Here is a 24514-nt window from a genome sequence, read left to right as displayed (position 1 = left end):
GGCTCTCCTGATCAACTCATATTTGTTCACGTGTTCAGCCATTCTATCCTTATTGAGAGATGGTAGTAGTTTCCCCACAAGTGACGTTAAACACATAACAAACTGAGTTCAACTGTAGTGCATAATGATTTGAATTCAAAGCTCTCTGCTGGTAGGAATGCAACGCAGACAATAGAACAATATGGTTTGAAAAGCTGCTGTATTAAATACTATGTTCAAAGATTGTAAAATGATCTTTTATTTATAAATCTACAGCGTTGTAAATGATTCTAAGTGTTGAAGGCAGTATTTTATTAAAGATACTTTGTATCATCTAATGAATAAAATAAATAAATGCTGTTTCACAGGCTGTCTAAGTTAAATGAAAACTTACCTTCTAAAACCACAGTTTTGGGATCACTAATGCACCTCACTCTTTGCTCATAGGATGAAGCCCACTGTGCTGTAGTTTTCCAGCGATGTTACAACTTCCCAGTATCAAAACAAATGGAAATAAGAATGATCAATACTAAGTCATTTCCAAACTGATAAATGTATGAATGGAGGTTTAGAGAGAAGCAGAATGTGAATCAGGAAATGGATGGCAACTCTACTTCAGATGAATTCAGATCCCCAAATCATCATCTTCACAGAGATATAAAATGTGTTCCATCAACAGTAACACTGTCCTCTTTAATGTGGTTGCTATTGAAATGTTTCAATTTAATGTTACAGCAATAAGCAAAACACAATTAAAATAGAGTCCAATAAACAATTAAATAATGACAACAGCATTTAGAAAATAAAGTGATTTCTCTATTCTAGACATAGGAACAGGAGTAGTCATTTCAGCCCTTCGAGCCTGCTCCACCATTCAATTAGATCATAACTGATCTGCATCTCAACTCCATTTACCCGCCTTACCTCCCTCTCCCTTGATATCATTACCTAACACAAAAGTCTATCGACCTCATTCTTGAAAACTGTAATTGTCCCAGCATCCACAGCCTTTTGGGGGATAGTATTTCAGATTTCTACTAAGCTTTGTGTGAAATAGTGCTTTCTAATTTCCATCCTAAATGGCATGGCTCTAATTTTAAGATGATGTCCCCTTGTTCTTGATTCCCCCATCAGTGGTAATGGTTTCTTTGTATCTGTAATATCTGTAGCTCCACACTGTGGATGTGGACGTATTGTGTTACTGCAACTAAAGGGAATCAACAGTCAGCTGACAAGAACCAGGAAGTTCCGGAGACTTCTGAAGCTGCATCCATTTTAGAAAGACCTGTGTGTGCTGTGCTCTGTAAATCTATCACAGTAATCACCCATTCGAATCCCTTTAACAATATAAACACCGTGATCGATACTCAAGGCAATACAAGTCAAGTTTATGAACCTGTCTTCATAATTTCACCCTCTAAGCCCTTGTATCATTCTGATGAATTTGTATGGCACATCCTCCAAGGTCGATATATCGTCTCTGAGATACAGTGCTCAAAACTGAACGCTGTTCTCCAGATTGGGTCTGACCAAGGTTCTATCCAACTGAAGCATAACTTCATCCCTTTTATAATCCAGCCCCCTTGAGATAAAGATCAACATTCCATTAGCCTTTTTGAATGCTTTGTGTACCTGTCTACTAACTTTAAATGAGTTGTATATTTGGACTCCCAAATTTCTTTGTTCCTAGCTTCTCACCATTTCGAAAATACTTTGATTTATCTTTCTCAGATCCAATGTGGATGATCTCATACTTGCATACATTAAACTCCATTTGCCATAGTTTTGCCCGCCCACTTAATTTGCCTGTGCCCCTTTGCAATATCCCTCTCCCATCTGCACTACTTGCTGTCCCTCCTAATTTAATATCATAAGCAAACTTGGATATACAAGTCTCTATTCCTTCATCCAAGTCATTAATAATTTTAGTGAAAAGTTGAGGCTCTGGAACAAATCCCGAGAGAACACCACTTGTCACAACCTGCCAATCAGAGAACCTACCCTTTATCCCCATTCTCGGTCTCCTAACTCAAAACAGATTCCAATCCAAGACAAAATGCTACCGCCAATTCAGTGGACTCTCATTTTTGTCAATAACTTTAGTGTGAAATGGCATTGAATGCCTTCTGGAAGTCCATATAGATAACATCCATGAACACTCCTTTGTATATCTTTTTATCAAAAAATTCTACTACATTAATCAGACATGACTTCACCTTAACAAGCCATATCAGCTCTCCTGATTAGCTCATATTTGTTCACGTGCTCAGCCACTCTACCCTTACTGACAGCTGGTTGTAGTTTCCCCACAACTGATGTTAAACACATAACAAACTGTGAGTTCAACTGTAGTGCATAATGATTTGAATTCAAAGTTCTCTGCTGGCAGGAATGCAAAACAGACATTCGAACAATATGGTTTGAAAAGTTGGTGTAATAAATACTATGTTCAAAGATTGTAAAATGATCTTTTATTTATAAATTGACAGAGTTGTAAATGATTCTAAGTGGGTGTATCTAAGGCAGTATTTTATTAAAGATACTTTGTATCATCTATAAATAAAATAAATAAATGCTGTTTCACAGGCTGTCTATATTAAATGAAAACATACCTTCTAAAATCACAGTGTTGGGATCACAAATCAATCTCACTCTTTGCTTATAGGATGAAGTTCACTGTGTTACAGGTTTCCAGGAATGTTGCAAAATCCAGATATAAAAACAAATGGAAATAAGAATGATTAGTACTAAGTCATTTCCAAACTGATAAATGTACACATGGAAGTTTAGAGAGAAGCAGAATGTGAATCAGGAAATGGATGGCATCTTTACTTCAGATGAATTCAGATCCCCTAAATCATCATCTTCACAGAGAAATAAAATGTGTTCCATCAACAGTAACACTGTCCTCTTTAATGTGATTGCTATTGAAATGTTTCAATTTAAGGTTACATTAATAAGCAAAACACCATTAAAATGGAGTCCAATAGACAATTAAATAATGACAACAACATTGAGAAAATAAAGTGATTTCTCTATTCTCAATATAGGAACAGGAGTAGTCATTTCAGCCCTTCGAGCCTGCTCCACCATTCAATTAGATCATAACTGATCTGCATTTCAACTCCATTTACCCGCCTTACCTCCCTCTCCCTTGATATCATTACCTAACACAAAAGTCTATCGACCTCTTTCTTGAAAACTGTAATTGTCCCAGCATCCACAGCCTTTTGGGGGATAGTATTTCAGATTTCTACTAAGCATTGTGCAAAATAGAGCTTTCTAATTTCCCTCCTAAATGGCATGGCCCTAATTTTAAGATGATGCCCCCTTGTTCTTGATTCCCCCATTGGTGGTAATGGTTTCTTTGTATCCACCCTATCAAATTCTTTTTAAAAGTTAAATACCTCGATCAGATCACACCTCATTCATCGATACTCAAGGGCAAACAAGTCAAGTTTATGAACCTGTCTTTATAATTTAACCCTCTAGGCCTTCGTATCATTCTGGTGAATTTGCACTGCACATCCTCCAAGGTCATTATATCATCTCTGAGGTACAGTGCCCAACACTGAATGCAGTTCTCCAGATTGGGGCTGACCAAGGTTCTATCCAACTGAAGCATAATGTCCTCAATTTTGCAATCCAGCCCCCTTGAGATAAAGGACGACCTTGCACTAGTCTTTTTGACTGCTTAGTGTATCTGTTTACTAACTTTAAATGATTTGTATACTTGGACTCCCAAATTTCTTTGCTCCTCTACAGTTCCTAGCTTCTCACAATTTAGAAATTACTTTGATTTATTTATCTTTTTCAAATCCAATGTGGATGATCTCATACTTGCATACATTAAACTCCGTTTGCCATAGTTTTGCCCACTCACTTAATTTGTCTGTGCCCCTTTGTAATATCCCGTTCCCATCTGCACTACTTGCTGTCCCTCCTAATGTAATATAAGCAAACTTGGATATACAACTCTCTATTCCTTCATCCAAATCATTAATAAATGTAGTGAAAAGTTGAGGCTCTAGAATAAATCCCTAGAGAACGCCACTTGTCACAACCTGCCAATCAGAGAACCTACCCTTTATCCCCATTCTCAGTCTCCTAACTCAAAACAGATTCTAATCCAAGACAAAACGCTACCGCCAATTCAGTGGACTCTCATTTTTGCCAATAACTTTTGTATGAAATGACATCGAATGCCTTCTGGAAGTCCATATAGATAACATGCATGGACACACCTTTGTCTATCTTTTTATCAAAAAATTCAACGACATTAATCAGATATGATTTAACTTTAACATGCCATGCTGGCTCTCCTGATCAACTCATATTTGTTCACGTGTTCAGCCACTCTATCCTTATTGAGAGATGGTAGTAGTTTCCCCACAAGTGACGTTAAACACATAACAAACTGAGTTCAACTGTAGTGCATAATGATTTGAATTCAAAACTCTCTGCTGGTAGGAATGCAACGCAGACAATAGAACAACATGGTTTGAAAAGCTGCTGTATTAAATACTATGTTCAAAGATTGTAAAATGATCTTTTATTTATAAATCTACAGCGTTGTAAATGATTCTAAGTGTCGAAGGCAGTATTTTATTAAAGATACTTTGTATCATCTAATGAATAAAATAAATAAATGCTGTTTCACAGGCTGTCTAAGTTAAATGAAAACTTACCTTCTAAAACCACAGTTTTGGGATCACTAATGCACCTCACTCTTTGCTCATAGGATGAAGCCCACTGTGCTGTAGTTTTCCAGCGATGTTACAACTTCCCAGTATCAAAACAAATGGAAATAAGAATGATCAATACTAAGTCATTTCCAAACTGATAAATGTATGAATGGAGGTTTAGAGAGAAGCAGAATGTGAATCAGGAAATGGATGGCAACTCTACTTCAGATGAATTCAGATCCCCTAAACCATCATCTTCACAGAGATATAAAATGTGTTCCATCAACATTAACACTGTTCTCTTTAATGTGATTGTTATTGAAATGTTTCAACTTAAATTCCCGCTAACAAGGAAAACACTATTTTAAATAGGTTCCACTATACAGTAATAATGACTACAATGTTTAAAAATGTGATTTCTCTATTCTAGTCTTATTGGGCCCAAGTTTCGGCCTCAGTTGCTCCTGATTTTTTGGAGCAACTGGTGTAGAATGGAGTATCTTAGAAATTCAAATTCTCAGCATTTAGTTTGCTCCAGTTCTAGTCAGTTAGAACAGTTTCACTTTGGAACAGAATTTTTTTTCAAAAAGGGGCGTGTCCGGCCACATACGCTGGTTTCAAAATTTCGGCAGTGAAAACTTACTCCAAACTAACTTAGAATGGAGTAAGTGAAGATTTTTGTCCGCTCGAAAAAACCTTGTCTACACTTTAGAAAATCAGGCGCAGGTTACAAATCAGGCGTAGGGAATGGTGGCGGGGGGGGGGGGGGTTTAAAGGGAAGTTTACAAACATTAAACACTTCAGTTTTACAAATAAAGAGCCATCATCAATAATAAATGATCAAAACATCAATAAATCAACCAATAAATCAATCAAAAACAATTAATAAGAAATAATTTTAAAAAAATCAATAAATAAAACATTTTCTACTTACCGACTGCAGCACCGGGAGCCCTCCAACAGCGTGCTGGGATGCCAACCCCCCCCCCAGTGTGTCTCTGTCAGTGTCTCTATCTCTCTGTCTGTCTGTCTGTGTGTGTCTCTCATTCTCTGTCTGTCAGTGTCTGTGTTTCTGACAGCGATGGGAGGAGGAGGAGGGGGGTAGAGGGAGAGGGGAGGGAGGGAGGCAGACGGGGAGGGAGGGAAGGGGGGAGGGATGGGGGAGAAGGGGGAGGGGGGAGAGAAGGGGGAGGGAGGAGGGAAGGGGGAGGGGGGAGGGAAGGGGGAGGGGGGGAGAGAAGGGGGGAGGAGAAGGGGAAAGGGGGGAGGAGAAGGGGAAGGGGGGAGGAGAAGGGGAAAGGGGGGGCGAGAGGAGAAGAAAAAGGGGGGGAGAGGAGAAGGGGAAGGGGGGGAGAGGAGAAGGGGAAAGGGGGGAGAGGAGAAGGGGAAAGAGGGGGGAAGGAGAAGGGGGAAAGGAGAAGGGGGGAGGAGAGGGGGGAAGGAGAGGGGTGGAAGCAGAAGGGGGGGAGGAGAAGGGGGGAAGGAGAAGGGGGAAAAGGAGAAGGGGAAAAGGAGAAGGGGGAAAGGAGAAGGGGAAAGGAGAAGGGGGGAAGGAGAAAGGGGGGAAGGAGAAGGGGTGGGGGAGGAGAAGGGGGGAGAAAGGAGAAGTGGAGAGAAAGGAGAAGGGGGGAAGGAGAATTGGGGAAAAGGAGAAGGGGGGATGGAGAAGGGGGGAAAAGGAGAAGGGGGGAAGGAGAAGGGGGGAAAGGAGAAGGGGGGAGAAAGGAGAAGGGGGGAGAAAGGAGAAGGGGGATAGGAGAAGGGGGGAAAGGAGAAGGGGGGAAGGAGAAAGGGGGGGAAGGAGAAGGGGGGGGAAGGAGAAGGTGGAGGGAGGCTGAACGGGCCGGGCCCAAGACTTCGGGCAGGGCCCGTCCCCAGCACCAGATTTACAGGTAGGTGGCGTTGGGTCAGGTCGGGTCCGGGGTCCGGGGTCGGGAGCGCGGGTCGGGTTGGGGGGAGTGTGGGTCGGGGTTGGGAGTGCGGGTCGGGTCGGGGGGAGTGCGGGCCGGGGTCGGGCGCGTGGGTCGGGTCGGGGGGGGAGGAGCGAGGTCAGGTTGGGTCGGGTCGGGTCCGGGTTGGGGGGGGGGTGTTCGGGAGCGTGGATCGAGTCGGGGGGGTGGTGGGAGGGAGGTCGGTTCGGGTCGGGGGGGGCGGGGAGGGAGGGAGAGGGAGGTCAGGTCGGGTGGGGGGGGGGGTAGCACGGGTCGGGTCCAGTCCGGGGGCGGGGGGGGGAAGCGGGAGTCGAGTTGGGTCGGGAGGAAGTAGGTGCTGGGCGTGGGAGGCAGCCTTATGGACGCACCCCCAGTGAGGCCATTTGGCCAGGGCTAGGGGCTGCGTACTTTGGGCCCCTCCCACATAGTTTTGGGTGCCTGGAGCTATTGCACATGCGTGCCCACTGTAGCGCGCATGTGCAGAGGTCCCGGCACTGTTTTCAGCGCAGGGACCTGGCTCCGCCCCCTACAGCTCGTGCTGCGCCGCGCCTGACTCCAGAGGACCTGCAGGGAGCCGGAGAACCTGTAAGTTTTTTTTAGGCGCACTTTGTGGCACGAAAAACGGGCGTCCAGGTCGGGGCTGCGCCGTTCTAGGCGTGGCCCGAAACTTGGGCCCATTAACTGTGAGTTCAATTGGAGTATATAATGATTTGAATTTAATGCTCTCTTCTAATGGAAATTCAATTTAGAAATAACACAGACAACAGAACAATATGGTTTGGAAAGCAGGTGTAATAAATACTATGGTCATAGACTGTAAAATGATCTTTTATTTATAAATCTAAGGAGTTGTAAATGATTCTAAGTGGGTGTATCTAAGGCAGTATTTTATTAAAGATACTTTGTATCATCTAATGACTAAAATAAATAAATGCTGTTTCACAGGCTGTCTAAGTTGAATGAAAACATACCTTCTAAAATCACAGTGTTGGGATCACAAATCAATCTCACTCTTTGCTCATAGGATGAAGTTCACTGTGTTACAGGTTTCCAGGAATGTTGCAAAATCCAGATATAAAAACAAATGGAAATAAGAATGATCAGTACTAAGTCATTTCCAAACTGCTAAATGTACGCATGGAAGTTTAGAGAGAAGCAGAATGTGAATCAGGAAATGGATGGCATCTTTACTTCAGATGAATTCAGATCCCCTAAATCATCATCTTCACGGGGAAATAAAATGTGTTCCATCAACAGTAACACTGTCCTCTTTAATGTGTTGCTATTGAAATGTTTCAATTTAAGGTTACAGCAATAAGCAAAACACAATTAAAATAGAGTCCAATAAACAATTAAATAATGACAACAGCATTTAGAAAATAAAGTGATTTCTCTATTCTAGATATAGGAACAGGAGTAGTCATTTCAGCCCTTCGAGCCAGCTCCACCATTCAATTAGATCATAACTGATTTGCATCTCAACTCCATGTACCCGCCTTACCTCCCTATCCCTTGATATCATTACCTAACACAAAAGTCTACCGACCTCATTCTTGAAAACTATAATTGTCCCAGCATCCACAGCCTTTTGGGGATAGTATTTCAGATTTCTACTATGCTTTGTGTGAACTAGTGCTTTCTAATTTCCCTCCTAAATGCCATGGCCCTAATTTTAAGATTATGTCCCCTTGTTCTTGATTCCCCCATCGGAGGTAATGGTTTCTTTGTATTCAAGCTGTCAAACCCTTTTAACAATTTAAACACTGTGATCAAATCACACCTCACTCATCGATACTCAAGGCAATACAAGTCAATTTATGAACCTGTCTTCATAATTTAACCCTCTAAGCCCTTGTATCATTCTGATGAATTTGTACGGCACATCCTCCAAGGTCAATATATCGTCTCTGAGATACAGTGCTCAAAACTGAACGCTGTTCTCCAGATTGGGTCTGACCATGGTTCTATCCAACTGAAGCATAACTTCATCCCTTTTATAATCCAGCTCCCTTGAGATAAAGACCAACATTCCATTAGCCTTTTTGAATGCTTAGTGTACCTGTCTACTAACTTTAAATGAGTTGTATATTTGGACTCCCAAATTTCTTTGCTCCTCTACAGTTCCTAGCTTCTCACCATTTCGAAAATACTTTGATTTATCTTTCTCAGATCCAATGTGGATGATCTCATACTTGCATACATTAAACTCCATTTGCCATAATTTTGCCCGCCCACTTAATTTGCCTGTGCCCCTTTGCAATATCCCTCTCCCATCTGCACTACTTGCTGTCCCTCCTAATTTAATATCATAAGCAAACTTGGATATAGAAGTCTCTATTCCTTCATCCAAGTCATTAATCAATTTGGTGAAAAGTTGAGGCTCTAGAACAAATCCCGAGAGAACACCACTTGTCACAACCTGCCAATCAGAGAACCTACCCTTTATCCCCATTCTCGGTCTCCTAACTCAAAACAGATTCCAATTCAAGACAAAATGCTACCGCCAATTCAGTGGACTCTCATTTTTGCCAATAACTTTAGTGTGAAATGGCATTGACTGCCTTCTGGAAGTCCATATAGATAACATCCATGAACACTCCTTTGTATATCTTTTTATCAAAAAATTCTACTACATTAATCAGACATGACTTCACCTTAACAAGCCATATCAGCTCTCCTGATCAGCTCATATTTGTTCACGTGCTCAGCCACTCTACCCTTACTGACAGCTGGTTGTAGTTTCCCCACAACTGATGTTAAACACACAACAAACTGTGACTTCAACTGTAGTGCATAATGATTTGAATTCAAACTCTCTGCTGGTAGGAATGCAAAACAGACAATAGAACAATATGGTTTGAAAAGCTGGTATAATAAATACTATGCTCAAAGATTGTAAAATGATCTTTTATTTAGAAATTGACATAGTTGTAAATGATTCTAAGTGGGTGTATCTAAGGCAATATTTTATTAAAGATACTTTGTATCATCTAATGAATAAAATAAATAAATGCTGTTTCACAGGCTGTCTAAGTTGAATGAAAACTTACCTTCTAAAAGCACAGTGTTGGGATCACTAATTTACCTCACTCTTTGCTCATAGGATGAAGCCCACTGAGCTGTAGGTTTCCAGGGATATTACAAATTACCAGTCTCAAAACAAATGGAAATAAGAATGATCAATACTAACTCATTTCCAAACTGATAAATGTACGAATGGAGGTTTAGGGAGAAGCAGAATGTGAATCAGGAAATGGATGGTATCTCTACTTCACATGATTTCAGATCCCCTAAACCATCATCTTCACAGAGAAATAAAATGTGTTCCATCAACATTAACACTGTCCTCTTTAATGTGATTGTTATTGAAATACTTCAACTTAAATTCATGATAACAAGCAAACACCATTTTAAATAGGTTCCAATATACTATAATAAAGACTACAATTTAAAAAAATGTGATTTCTCTATTCTAGACATATTAACTGTGAGTTCAATTGGAGTATATAATGATTTGAATTCAATGCTCTCTTCTAATGGAAATTCAATTTAGAAATAACACAGACAACAGAACAATATGGTTTGGAAAGCAGGCGTAATAAATACTATGGTCATAGACTGTAAAATGATCTTTTATTTATAAATCTAAGGAGTTGTAAATTATTCTAAGTGGGTGTATCTAAGGCAGTATTTTATTGAAGATACTTTGTATCATCTATAAATAAAATAAATAAATGCTGTTTCACAGGCTGTCTATATTAAATGAAAACATACCTTCTAAAATCACAGTGTTGGGATCACAAATCAATCTCACTCTTTGCTCATAGGATGAAGTTCACTGTGTTACAGGTTTCCAGGAATGTTGCAAAATCCAGATATAAAAACAAATGGAAATAAGAATGATCAGTACTAAGTCATTTCCAAACTGATAAATGTACGCATGGAAGTTTAGAGAGAAGCAGAATGTGAATCAGGAAATGGATGGCACCTTTACGTCAGATGAATTCAGATCCCCTAAATCATCATCTTCACAGGGAAATAAAATGTATTCCATCAACAGTAACACTGTCCTCTTTAATGTGATTGCTATTGAAATGTTTCAATTTAAGGTTACATTAATAAGCAAAACACCATTAAAATGGAGTCCAATAGACAATTAAATAATGACAACAACATTTAGAAAATAACATGATTTCTCTATTCTAGACATAGGAACAGGAGTAGTCATTTCAGCCCTTCGAGCCTGCTCCACCATTCAATTAGATCATAACTGATCTGCATCTCAACTCCATTTACCCGCCTTACCTCCCTCTCCCTTGATATCATTACCTAACACAAAAGTCTATCGACCTCATTCTTGAAAACTGTAATTGTCCCAGCATCCACAGCCTTTTGGGGATAGTATTTCAGATTTCTACTATGCTTTGTGTGAACTAGTGCTTTCTAATTTCCCTCCTAAATGCCATGGCCCTAATTTTAAGATTATGTCTCCTTGTTCTTGATTCCCCCATCGGAGGTAATGGTTTCTTTGTATTCACGCTGTTAAACCCTTTTAACAATTTAAACACTGTGATCAAATCACACCTCACTCATTGATACTCAAGGGCAAACAAGTCAAGTTTATGAACCTGTCTTCACAATTTAACCCTCTAAGCCCTCATATCATTCTGGTGAATTTGCACTGCACATCCTCCAAGGTCAATATATCATCTCTGAGATACAGTGCCCAAAACTGAACACAGTTCTCCAGATTGGGTCTGACCGAGGTTCTATCCAACTGAAGCATAACTTCCTCCTTTTTGTAATCCAGCCCCCTTGAGATAAAGACCAACATTCCATTAGCTTTTCTGAATGCTTTGTGTACCTGTCTACTAACTTTAAATGAGTTGTATACTTGGACTCCCAAATTTCTTTGCTCCTCTACAGTTCCTAGCTTCTCACCATTTAGAAAATACTTTGATTTATCTTTTTCAGATCCAGTGTGGATGATCTCATACTTGCATGCATTAAACTCTATTTGCCATAGTTTTGCCCACCCACTTAATTTGTCTGTGCCCCTTTGCAATATCCCACTCCCATCTGCACTACTTGCTGTCCCTCCTAATATAATATCATAAGCAAACTTGGATATACAACTCTCTATTCCTTGATCCAAGTCATTAATAAATGTAGTGAAAAGTTGAGAACACCACTTGTCACATCCTGCCAATCAGGGAACCCTTTATCCCCATTCTCGGTATCCTAACACAACCAATTTCCAATCCAAGACAAAATGCTACCGCCAATTCAGTGGACTCTCATTTTTGCCAAAAACTTTTGTGTGAAATGGCATCGAATGCATTCTGGAAGTCCATATAGATAACATCCATGGGCACTTCTTTTTCTATCTTTTTAATCAAAAAATTCAACTAGATTAATCAAACATGACTTAACTTTAACATGCCATGCCCGCTCTTCTGATCAGCTCATATTTGTTCACATAAGAACATAAGAATTAGGAACAGGAGTAGGCCATCTAGCCCCTCGAGCCTGCTCTGCCATTCAACAAGATCATGACTGATCTGGCCGTGGACTCAGCTCCTCTTACCCGCCCGCTCCCCGTAACCCTTAATTCCCTTATTGGTTAAAAATCTATCTATCTGTGACTTGAACACATTCAATGAGCTAGCCTCAACTGCTTCCTTGGGCAGAGAATTCCACAGAGTGCTCAGCCACTCTACCCTTATTGACAGCTGGTAGTAGTTTCTCCACAACTGATGTTAAACACATAACAAACTGTGAGTTCAACTGTAGTGCATAATGATTTGAATTCAAAGCTCTCTGCTTGTAGGAATGCAATACAGACAATAGAACAATATGGTTTGAAAAGCTCGTGTAATAAATACTATGTTCAAAGGTTGTAAAATTATCTTTTATTCATAAATCTAAAGCATTGTAAATGATTCTAAGTGGATGTATCTAAGGCAGTATTTTATTAAAAAATACTTTGTGTCATCTGTTATGTGTGTAAACTTTATTATAGTGTAAGACTTGCCACCAGGGTCACCTGCACACGCCGTCAAGCAAGTATAAAAAGTTTTCTGCCATGCTGCTTCAGCACTCTGGAGTTTGATTAAAGAGACTAAGACTAAGGTCACATCAGTTTGAGCTGACAGCATACAGTCTTGTGGAGTTATTCTGAACATAACAATTGGCGACGAGTAGCAGATCATGAACTTTCACACGGTTATGACTGCTGTTGGTATTTTTGAGAGATTTTTTGAAGCCTTCGTTGAGTGTCTTGATCAGTACTTCATGGCCACCGAGCCAGATATGGACAGTAACTTGGTCAAGCGCATGGCGATTCTCCTCACCGTTTGTGGGTCCACGATATATGGCCTCATCAAAAGTCTGATCGCACCAACGAAACTAACGGACAAGATATATGCAGAGATATTGCTCGCTGATTCGGGAACACCGCAAGCCGAAGGAGAGCATCTTAATCAGTTCCTATGGACTGGAGGGTAGCTAATGTAACCCCACTTGTTAAGAAATGAAGGAGAGAGAAAACAGGGAATTACAGACTGGTTAGCCTGACATCAGTTGTGGAGAAATTGTTGGAATTGTTAGTGTGAATGTTTTCCCGGAAGAATCACTCGACACTCTGGCTCAGTTCCATACATCAAAACGGCCTTTATTACGCCAGCGGGGAGGAAGTCTCTGGTCCAACTCCAGGCACTCCACTCCACTGAGCAAAGGATTTCATGGATATTTATATGTTTTACAACAGTTTACTACAGCTACTTCAGCTCATTTCGGCTGGATATATCCAATCACATTGATTATAGATTACATATAGGTTTACCCAGGCCAATCAAATTGCCTCCTAGTGAGTATGTGTCCACGTGATCACTTCATGTTCAGCTTGGGGTTGCTCAGGGTCTTGTGATGTTTTCCATGCCCCCCTATCTTAGAGACATTCCTGGTACCAGGCACTGCAGTGTTCTGCTAGGGTATCTTGTCTGAAGTTGTTAATTAGAGACATTCCTGGTACCAGGCACGGCAGTGTCAGCAGTTATCCAGCAATTCAGCTAACTTGACTAGTTGAATTCCCATCATGCTTTGCGGAGCCCCCTGACAGCCATTTTACACATACATACATACATTTTGCAGGTGCCTTTGCCTTTGGAAGCGCGCTACAGTGCTTGAGTAAAATTTTTGACTGCCGAATGAATTTTTCACGTGTCTGAAAGCCTGTTTGGAAAAGTGGTGGAGCTGTCTTTGTTTTAGCTCCACCCACTTTTTCAAACAGAGTGAAAGTTTTTTTTAACCCTTTGCAGTGTTGTCCTGTATGTAGAAAGTTTTAACAAAGTTTGAACCTAGAATTGAATTACATTTTAAGTTAAAAACACAGGTGTGGATCTATTCGGATGATAAGTTACAGAGCTAGGAAATGCACAAAGGATAGGTTTGTTGAGTAAAAGATAAAAAAATGCGTGGTGCTCATTTTCATGTCAAAAGAAAACACGCAATCATTGATTACATTGGGTTGAAAGACAATAAATTTAGTCTCGGAATTAGATAAAGAACGGAGAAGGGAAGCTGTAATGCCTGTTAAAAAAAAGCCTGTGTGGGTCTCTCGAGGCTGCAGGCTGGGGAAGTACGCTCCCATTTTCCTTTGTATAAAACCTTGACGCGAAAGCTTCTAGCTCAGTAAAGAGATTTTTAAATAAAAGATTGGCAGTACAATATTTGAATTGGGATTTTGAGATATTTCAGGTGATCCTCATTGATAAACATTTTGGTTGTATTGGAAAATCTTGAGTTTGGAAGCCTTTTTAATAAAATTACACATACTGCGTCAGAAGCTGAAGCTTAAAAAATATGTAATTTATGAGATACTGTATCACAAAATTGAAGTTACAGAGCAAAAGATTAAAGTTTTTGATCAATTTCTAAAACAGAAGTTAGGCACAAAAAAACCCCCAGTATTACCATATTTGACATTTTGTAATTCAACAATAAATACAAATTTTACAAAAGGGGAACCGAAATTAGGATGGGAACAGTGAAGAGTTAATTTTGTTGTGAAGGTTTCAAATACCACTGGTGAAGAAAAGGCACAACAAAATGTGATACATTTAAAACAAAAAGTTAAATATGATCTCTAAAAAAAAAATAAATAAAACTAAAAGGTTTAGAAAAAAAGACGTAACGTACTAAATAAGTGCTGGAAAAAAAATAATGTTTGCGATGGAAAAAGTCATAACTTACTAAATACTAGTTGATTTTGCCTGTGAAAAAGATATTGATTTAATTGGGAAAAAGAAGGGAAAAAAAATTGGAGGAGGTAAAAGACACTCTACATTGATGATGATTTTAAATTACGAAAAAGTTTCACTGCAGTTTGAAAAGATTTCCAAAATGGACGTTGTTTATCGAGAAAAGTCCCAAACAGTCTAAACAAGCAGGAGCGTTTTGAAAATAATGAGGAGAAAAGATCTAAGCTATACAAACTCAGCACAGAAAGAAAAAAAAACCTGAGAATTAGAAAATCTTACTGAATTTCAAAATTCTTATAGAAAATGGAACTGACACGGAAGTTTAGATTTTGTGCCGAGAGAGAAATAAAACACAAGGTTTGCCCAGTGAACGGGACCGTAAAAAACCCCCTGAAATGTTGGAATGTATACAGCTTGTGTGAAAATTAGATTTCAGTAAACAAAATAGCTATTAAAAATGTGTGGTCTCATTTTAAATCAATTAAAAAAAAATCTTTGGCAAGTACTTGAATCAGAAGTTTAGAAAATTTGGAGTTTAATCTAAAATGCTGTCTTTCCTGATGAGAAGATTTTTATTATTGCCACTTTACTAATGATTTCTGCTGTTTTAACGGATTCCTAATTTCTAAGCAAGTTTTGAAGGCACAAAGATCTGGATGATTACGTGAAGTCACGTAATGACATCAGGCCTTCTTACAAACCTGTAAACCTTTCCATTGACAGATGTTTTACACTGGACCTTACTAATTTATAAGAACATAAGAATTAGGAACAGGAGTAGGCCATCTAGCCCCTCGAGCCTACTCCGCCATTCAATAAGATCATGGCTGATCTGGCCTTGGACTCAGCTCCACTTACCCGCCCGCTCCCCGTAACCCTTAATTCCCTTATTGGTTAAAAATATATCTATCTGTGACTTGAATACATTCAATGAGCTAGCCTCAACTGCTTCCTTGGGCAGAGAATTCCACAGATTCACAACCCTCTGGGAGAAGAAATTCCTTCTCAGCTCGGTTTTAAATTGGCTCCCCCGTATTTTGAGGCTGTGCCCCCTAGTTCTAGTTTCCCCTACCAGTGGAAACAACCTCTCTGCCTCTATCTTGTCTATCCCTTTCATTATTTTAAATGTTTCTATAAGATCACCCCTCATCCTTCTGAACTCCAACGAGTAAAGACCCAGTCTACTCAATCTATCATCATGAGGTAACCCCCTCATCTCCGGAATCAGCCGAGTGATTCGTCTCTGTACCCCCTCCAAAGCCAGTATATCCTTCCTTAAGTTAGGTGACCAAAACTGCATGCAGTACTCCAGGTGCGGCCTTACCAATACCCTATACAGTTGCAGCAGGACCTCCCTGCTTTTGTACTCCATCCCTCTCGCAATGAAGGCCAACATTCCATTCGCCTTCCTGATTACCTGCTGCACCTGCAAACTAACTTTTTGGGAATCATGCACAAGGACCCCCAGGTCCCTCTGCATCGCAGCATGTTGTAATTTCTCCCCATTCAAATAATATTCCCTTTTACTGTTTTTTTTCCCAAGGTGGATGACCTTACACTTTCCGACATTGTATTCCATCTGCCAAATCTTAGCACATTCGCTTAACCTATCTAAATCTCTTTGCAGCCTCTCTGTGTCCTCTACACAACCCGCTTACCCACTAATCTTTGTGTCATCTGCAAATTTTATTACACTACACTCTGTCCCCTCTTTCAGGTCATCTATGTATATTGTAAACAGTTATGGTCCCAGCACTGATCCCTGTGGCACACCACTAACCATCGATTTACAACCCGAAAAGGACTCATTTATCCCGACTCTCTGCTTTCTGTTCACCAGCCAATTCTCTATCCAAGCTAATACATTTCCTCTGACTCCGCATACCTCTATCTTCTGCAGTAACCTTTTGTGTGGCACCTTATCAAATGCCTTTTGGAAATCTAAATACACCACATCCATCGATACACCTCTATCCACCATGCTCGTTATATCCTCAAAGAATTCCAGTAAATTAGTTAAACATGATTTCCCCTTCATGAATCCATGTTGCGTCTGCTTGATTGCACTATTCCTATCTAGATGTCCTGCTATTTCTTCCTTAATGATAGTTTCAAGCATTTTCCCCACTACAGATGTTAAACTAAACAAACTAACAGGCCTATAGTTACCTGCCTTTTGTCTGCCCACTTTTTTAAACAGAGGCGTTACATTAGCTGCTTTCCAATCCACTGGTACCGCCCCAGAGTCCAGAGAATTTTGGTAGATTATAACGAATGCATCTGCTATAACTTCCGCCATCTCTTTTAATACCCTGGGATGCATTTCATTAGGACCAGGGGACTTGTCTACCTTGATCCCATTAGCCTGTCCAGCACTACCCCCCTAGTGATAGTGATTGTCTCAAGGTCCTCCCTTCCCACATTCCTATGACCAGCAATTTTTGGCATGGTTTTTGTGTCTTCCACTGTGAAGACCGAAGCAAAATAATTGTTTAAAGTCTCAGCCATTTCCATCTGACAGACAGAGGAAATGGTGGGATAGTCAGAATAAAAATAAAACAGAACTAGCTGGTCAAGAATTAAAAGCTAAGATAAACAGGCTGGAAGAGATTTTTAAAAACGGGACCAGACGGATAGTGCAGTGTGCAGCCATAGCACCATCACCTATGGCAATCGAGCCAATGTTCCCCACGGTGGGTAGGTGTAGTCCACAAATCCAACCTAACAGTAAAGCAGACTGGGATGTTTAGAGGAATAGTGGTGGCATTGGAGTTGATTGGAATTTGGATAATATTTAGATGGGCCATCGTGCAGGCTCGAGCACAGCAGGCTCAAATGCAAAACCGACGGCAGCCCAGACAGGGATATGAAGTGATAGAGATGGTACGACTATAAAGAATATGGATAACCTAACCTTTACCTCCAATTTCACAGAGTGACCGCGACACAAGTAGACCAGAACCTAACACTTGGTGACGACCAGAATCTGTTTAAAATTTGCAGATAAAACACTCACCAAGATGGGACCGCAGCGGCTACTTCGACTCTGGGGACTCAGGATACTGGGAACCTTAAGGCCCATGCAAGCACTGAATAATACAGATGGACTACGTGAGATACAGCACATGCAGGAAAAACATAACTACATTGTAAAGTCATGACCCTGCAGTACAGATTTACACGAGGTACATGCTGAAGTCAAGGTCACTCAGGACCTGCACCTTTATTTCACAGCTCTCGAGTCCCACACTTGCCTGAGACCTGCCTTTATATACCTGTGTGGAACAGGTCTGCAGTGTCTCCTACAAGTGCACCCCTGGTGGTAAAGTATGCTTGTGGTTACAGGTCATATCTAGTTACAGTCAAATATAGCATGGTAAGATACAGTTATATACAGTAGTGTGAGATACATGACATCACCCTCCCCCAAGGTCTTATTGTCTTTATAGATTCAGTCTCTCAGGTGGTCTACGCTCTCGTGTGGAGCGTCTTAGTTGTGGTTCAGTTGTTTGCCTTGGTGCCTGTTTTTCTTTCAGTGTGATTGCTGGTATCTCGCCCGGGCTGTCTGTTTCAGTCAGTATGATTGCTGGCATCTCGCCTGGGCTGTCTGTTGAGACTGCCCTTTCCTCAGGTTGTTCCCTCTGTCTGTCCACCAGGTGTGGTGTGAGTTCCACATTGTAGTCTGCCTCTGGTTCTGCAGTGTTGTTGGTGAATCTACTTTTTACTTGGTCTACATGCCTCCGGCAGATTTGGCCATTGTCCATTTGTACAACCAGCAGCCTGTTTCCTTCCTTGCCTGTTACTGTCCCTGCAAGCCATTTGGGACCCCTGCCATAGTTTAGCACAAACACTTTGTCCCCTATCTCATTCCACCTCCCCCTCGAATTTCGGTCATGGTACTCAGTTAGCTTCTGGCTCTTTGCCTCAACAATGTCATGCATGTCTGGGAGGATTAACAAGAGCCTAGTCTTTAAAGTCCGTTTCATCAATAGTTGCGCGGGGAAAACCCCAGTCAACGAATGCGGATGAGATCTGTATGCCAGCAGCAGTCGCGACAGGCGGCTCTGCAGCGTGGGACCTTGGATTTTTAGCATGCCTTGTTTAATGATTTGCACTGCTCGCTCCACCTGGCCATTGGAGGCCGGCTTGAACGGTGCCGTCTTAACATGATTTATGCCGTGGTCAACTATAAAATCTTGAAATTCTGCGCTGGTAAAGCACGGACCATTATCACTGACCAATATGTCAGGGATTCCGTGCGTTGCAAACATGGTTCTAAGGCTCTCCACAGTGGTGGAGGTGGTGCTCGAGTTTAAAATGGTGCACTCGATCCACTTTGAAAATGCATCGACGACTACGAGGAACATTTTGCCCATGAATGGGCCCACATAGTCTACATTCACCCGCGACCACGGTTTGGTGGGCCAAGGCCAGGGGCTTAGGGGGGTCTCCCTGGGGGCATTACCGAGTTGTGCACAAATGGTGCACCGCCGGACACAGAGCTCCAAGTCCACGTCAATGCCAGGCCACCAGACGTGGAATCTGGCTATGACCTTCATAAGGTTGATCCCTGGGTGCTCGTGATGGAGCTCCCGGACAAACGCCTCCCTGCATCGTAAGGGCATAACTACTCGGCTGCCCCACATCAGGCAGTCTGCTTGTAGTGATAGTTCATGCATGCGCCTATGGAAAAGTTTGATCTCCTCGGGGCAGGCATTGCGAGCCTCTGCCCAGTCACCAGTTAAAACACATCTTTTGACTAAGGATAATGTGGGGTCGCTGGTCGTCCAAGCTCTGATTTGGCGAGCCGTCATGGGCGAACCTGTGGATTCAAAGGCATTGAATGCCATGACCATCTCACAGTCCTGTTCATTGGACCCTTCCGTGGTCGCCAGGGGTAGCCTGCTAAGTGCGTCAGCACAGTTGTCTGTGCCTGGTCTGTGCCTTATTGTGTAGTTGTAAGACGCCAGCATGAGTGCCCACCGCTGAATGCGCGCCAAGGCATTGGCATTTATTGCCTTGCACTCGGATAGCAGGGACGTGAGGGGTTTGTGGTCGGTTTCTAACACGAACTTGGCCCCGAAAAGGTATTGGTGCATCTTTTTGACACCATACATGCATGCGAGCGCCTCCTTCTCAACCATACCATACCCACGCTCTGCCCGCAAAAGTGACCTGGAGGCATAAGCAATGGGTTAAAATTTACCCGCACCATTGACATGCTGTAAAACGCACCCGACCCCATACGCTGATGCATCACATGTAAGAACTAGCTTTTTACCTGGGTCAAAAAAGGCTAAAACACTGTTGGAACATAGAAGGTTGCGTGCCTTATTGAAGGCGCGTTCTTGGGCGTCCCCCCAAAACCAATCGCACCCCTTTCTGAGTAGCACATGGAGAGGCTCCAGAAGCGTGCTCAAGTTCTGCATAAAGTTCCCAAAGTAATTGAGTAGCCCGAGAAAGGCGTGCAGTTCCGAGACATTCCGGGGCCTGGGTGCCAGACGAATTGCTTCGATTTTGGATTCGGTTGGGCGGATTCCATCAGCGGCAATCCTTCTGCCCAAAAATTCAACCTCAGGCGCGAGAAACAAACACTTGGATTTCTTAACTCTTAGGCCTACCCGATCCAATCGACTTAGTACTTCCTCCAAATTGCGGAGATGGGAGTCAGTCTTCCTGTCCGTGATGAGTATGTCATCTTGAAACACAACCGTCCCCGGGATGGACTTGAGCAGACTCTCCATGTTGCACTGGAATTTAGCAGCTACCGACCTGATGCTGAATGGGCATCGATTGTACATAAAAAGACCTCGATGTGTGTTGATGGTGGTGAGTAGCTTAGACTCTTCGGTCAGTTCTTGCGTCATATACGCAGATGTGAGATCTAGTTTCGAGAAAAGTTTTCCTCCAACCAATGTGGCAAATAGGTCCGCCGCTCTGGGCAGCGGGTATTGGTCCTGCAGGGAGACTCTGTTTATGGTAGACTTGTAATCTCCTCATATTTGTACGGATCCATCAGACTTCATGACGGGGACGATGGGACTTGCCCAGTCACTAAATTCCACGGGTAAGATAATGCCTTCCCGCAGAAGCCGGTCCAGTTCGTGTTCAATCTTTCCCCTCATCACATAAGGCACAGCTCTAGCCTTGTGATGGACCGGTCTGGCATCCTGTGTGATGTAGATTTTAACTTTAGCCCCTTTGAAGATGCCCTGGCTGAAAGAAATGTTCAAAACGACTTGGAACTGTTAAGCAGGAGGTCCGTTCCTCTGACGACATGGCATGAACATCATCCCATTTTCAATTTAGTTTTGCCAGCCAGCTTCTCCCCAACAGTGCTGGGAGATCTCTGGGGACAATCCACAAGGGAAGTCAGTTCACCGTTCCTTTGTGTGTGACTGAGAGCATGGCGCTGCCAAGGACTGGGACGATTTCTTTGGTATAGATCCTTAGTTTGGTGTCGATCCTTGTGAGTTTTGGTCTGTTGCTTTTGTGCGGCCACAGCTGTTCAAATTGTTGGACGCTCATGAGAGATTGACTAGCTTCCGTGTCCAGTTCCATGTTGATGGGTATCCCGTTGAGTTGGACCCTCATCATTATTGGAGGCACCTTGTTGTAAGAACAGTGGACATTGATCGTGTTGACCCACTGTACCCCGGCGTCCCGGGCACTGTCCCCACCGTCTTCTGGTCCGCTTTCCGACCCTTCCGATTCGTATACCAGCCGAGCTGCTGTTTTCTGCACATGCGAGCCAGATGCCCTGTATAATTGCAGTTTCTGCAAACAGCATGCTGAAATCGATACCCCCTTGTTGAGTGCCTTCCCCCACATCTCCAGCACAGACCGCTTCCATTGTTTCCGAAGGATGAGCTGCGTCTGGCTGATCTCTCTTGAGCTTCTCTCAGTCTGTAGTTGATTGCTCGCATTGTGGGTTGATGAGGTGTGAATGGCATTCATGTGGCCCTTGATGGCTTCTGGCACCACTGCCTGCTGTTGAAGGCCTGCTCTCCTGCCTTTGTCTGTGTGTGGGGGTAGCGGCTTGTTTCACGCTGTGAACCCCTTGTTCTGATGTTTCGTTAGTTGTCGTACCCACAGTATAGATCAACCTCGTTTCTTCTTCTCCTGCCAAGAATGTCTGTGTGACCAATGCTGTTGCTTCTAAGGTCAAGTTCTTGGTCTCTATAAGCTTTCGGAATATGCCTGTGTGGCCTATTCCTTCAATAAAAAAGTCTCTCAGTACTTCTCTCCTCAGTTCATCAGAGAACTCACATAAACTAGCCAGACTCCGAAGTTCCGCCACAAAGTCGGGTATGCTCTGGCCCACACAGCGTCTGTAGTTGTAGAACCTGTGTCTGGCCATGTGTAGGCTGCTCGCTGGCTTCAGGTGGTCTCTCACCAGTGTGCTCAACTCCTCAAACGACTTGCTTGCTGGTTTCTCGGGTGCCAGCAGGTCCTTCATTAAGGCGTATGTTTTCGAGCCACAGCTGGTCAAGAGATGGGCTCTTCTCTTGTCTGCCTTATCGTCGCCCAACCAGTTTTTGGTTACAAAGCTTTGCTGGAGCCTTTTTATAAAGTCCTCCCAATTGTCTCCAGCATTGTATTTCTCATCTGAGCCGTTGGTAGCCATTCTGTGGATTCTGTGATCCTGTAACTCGTCGCCACTGTAAAGTCCTGACCCTGCAGTACAGACTTACAAGAGGCACATGCTGAAGTCAAGGTTACTCTGGACCTGCACCTTTATTTCACAGCTCTCGAGTCCCACATTTGCCTGAGACCTGCCTTTATATACCTGTGTGGAACAGGTATGCAGTGTCTCCTGCAAGTGCACCCCTGGTGGTAAAGTATGCTTGTGGTTATAGGTCATATCTAGTTACAGTCATGTATAGCATGATAAGATACAGTTATATACAGTAGTGTGAGATACATGACATACATGAACTATGGGGCTTTGTTTAATTTAACTGATGGAATATGCAACCCTGCAGCCAAAAACTGGCACAAGGACAGAACTTATTTTAACGCATAATGTTCAGCATGAAATTGTGTCTGTCCTGATCAATATTTCAGGCATACAAATGCCGGAATATTGTACAGAGCAGGCAAGAAATATGTATAACGTGTTGAGTAAAGTAGTAATGCAGCAGGCTGCCGATGCCATGGGTGCCAGTACGGGACGGGAGCCAGTTCATAGGACTAAGAGGGAGATAGTTAATGATGTTGCTATCGGTTTTAATGCCGGAACTTCTATAGTAAACTCACTAGATATACAAGGGCTAAATTAAAAGCTGGAACAACTTAAAGGGGTGATGAACGGGCAGAGCAGAATCAGGAAGATCAAGCCGAACTAGGAAGAAAGGGTGCCGAAATCCAAATAGATGGCATCTCAGTCCTAGAAGCTCATGCAAAAACAATTAATCACCTTACTGACAGGGAGAGGAAAGATATCGGAAAACTTCGACAGGGGCAACTCTGTCACGCTTATGGCTTATGGATGGTGGGTCAGAATCCAAAGGGGGGAGGTGCCCGACTGGATAGATAGCCCACATCTGGCCCAATTGGCCAGTCGAAAAGGGACACTGGACAACTGTACCCTGAAGGGACTGACCAGAGTATACCCAGCGATCCCAGATTGCCAAATGGGTAAGAATACTGGGATAGGGATAGTCCTGATGATCCCTATAGTCACGCCAGACTCGGGACCGTTTCCCCTGTACCAGTTAGAAAATATCGGGGTAATGCAGAAAAACGCCTCCCTCCGTTACTATCTGACCACTAACTCCACCGTCTGCCGAAATTATACACTCACCGGGATCTCCTTATCGGGATGCAAGCAAAGGGGTGAGATTACAGTGTGGGACGAGGGGAACTGGATGAGTGCGGGTTCAATCGAACCGATGGATGCGTATTAGAAATAGTACCCGCACACATGCACTTTGTTAGGGCAGGCTACGGAGGAAAGGGGAAGTACTGCGTCTCTACCATGGAACACTCTTATCAGTATAATGGCCTGCAGTGCCCGATCCCACAGCCAAACTTTTGTTTTACACCTCTACGACCTGTCACTATTGGGCAAGTCTGCATCACCCAGGTTAGACGCCGAGGTACCGAAATCATTAACATTAGCGACCAACTCCACGATCACCTGCAGGATTATGACGAGCCAGACCAGGCCCCCATCCCACATCTAGCTGAAGTGTTAAGGGAACTGAGACTCAGAGTGGGCCGGTCTGTCAAGCTATACCACCAATTACAGACCAAGATCAAAGTACTGGAAAAGGATACCGACATAGAGTTACAAGATCAGAGTTGGTGGAGGAAAATTTGGGACTGGTGGATGAATGTGAACATCCACCCCTGGATTTGCATAATATCACACATACAACTGGTCCTAGCAATAACATGGGGTGTCATGGCCTGTCGATCATGCAAGCACTACGCACGACAAAGGAGAACGCGAGCCAGGGCTCGGGAAAATAAAGAGGCCTGTCTGACAGAGGGCAGGGAGATTTGAACTTTATTAATTTGATCTAAGCAACCGGAACTCCTGAAAGCACGTGACTGGCCAGCACGTTGAGGCAGGGAGTACCGGGCAGTGCATAAAACCTATTGAAGGGGTAGCAGATGTTAACGAGTGTTGTCGGTTAAAGGGGACTAGGAC

General features: G+C 42.7%; 6 non-coding genes across 6 annotated transcripts; all 6 read right to left on the bottom strand.

Moving 5' to 3' along the window:
* Positions 1-563: 563 nt before the first annotated feature.
* Positions 564-631, bottom strand: LOC139264970 (small nucleolar RNA SNORD123). The gene has a single exon (XR_011593450.1). It is a non-coding gene; the product is annotated as a small nucleolar RNA SNORD123 (small nucleolar RNA).
* Positions 632-2781: 2150 nt separating this feature from the next.
* Positions 2782-2850, bottom strand: LOC139264961 (small nucleolar RNA SNORD123). The gene has a single exon (XR_011593441.1). It is a non-coding gene; the product is annotated as a small nucleolar RNA SNORD123 (small nucleolar RNA).
* Positions 2851-4857: 2007 nt separating this feature from the next.
* Positions 4858-4926, bottom strand: LOC139264971 (small nucleolar RNA SNORD123). Its single transcript, XR_011593451.1, has one exon. It is a non-coding gene; the product is annotated as a small nucleolar RNA SNORD123 (small nucleolar RNA).
* A 2830-nt stretch (positions 4927-7756) lies between these two features.
* On the bottom strand, positions 7757-7825 carry LOC139264966 (small nucleolar RNA SNORD123). Its single transcript, XR_011593447.1, has one exon. It is a non-coding gene; the product is annotated as a small nucleolar RNA SNORD123 (small nucleolar RNA).
* A 2010-nt stretch (positions 7826-9835) lies between these two features.
* LOC139264969 (small nucleolar RNA SNORD123) lies at positions 9836-9904 on the bottom strand. Its single transcript, XR_011593449.1, has one exon. It is a non-coding gene; the product is annotated as a small nucleolar RNA SNORD123 (small nucleolar RNA).
* Positions 9905-10559: 655 nt separating this feature from the next.
* On the bottom strand, positions 10560-10628 carry LOC139264962 (small nucleolar RNA SNORD123). The gene has a single exon (XR_011593442.1). It is a non-coding gene; the product is annotated as a small nucleolar RNA SNORD123 (small nucleolar RNA).
* Between the last annotated feature and the right edge of the window lie 13886 nt (positions 10629-24514).

Source organism: Pristiophorus japonicus, chromosome 5 (genome assembly GCF_044704955.1).
Source record: "Pristiophorus japonicus isolate sPriJap1 chromosome 5, sPriJap1.hap1, whole genome shotgun sequence".
NCBI classification, from domain to species: domain Eukaryota; kingdom Metazoa; phylum Chordata; class Chondrichthyes; family Pristiophoridae; genus Pristiophorus; species Pristiophorus japonicus.
Note: the sequence above shows the minus strand (reverse complement) of the source record. Positions and strands in the feature narration are given on the sequence as shown.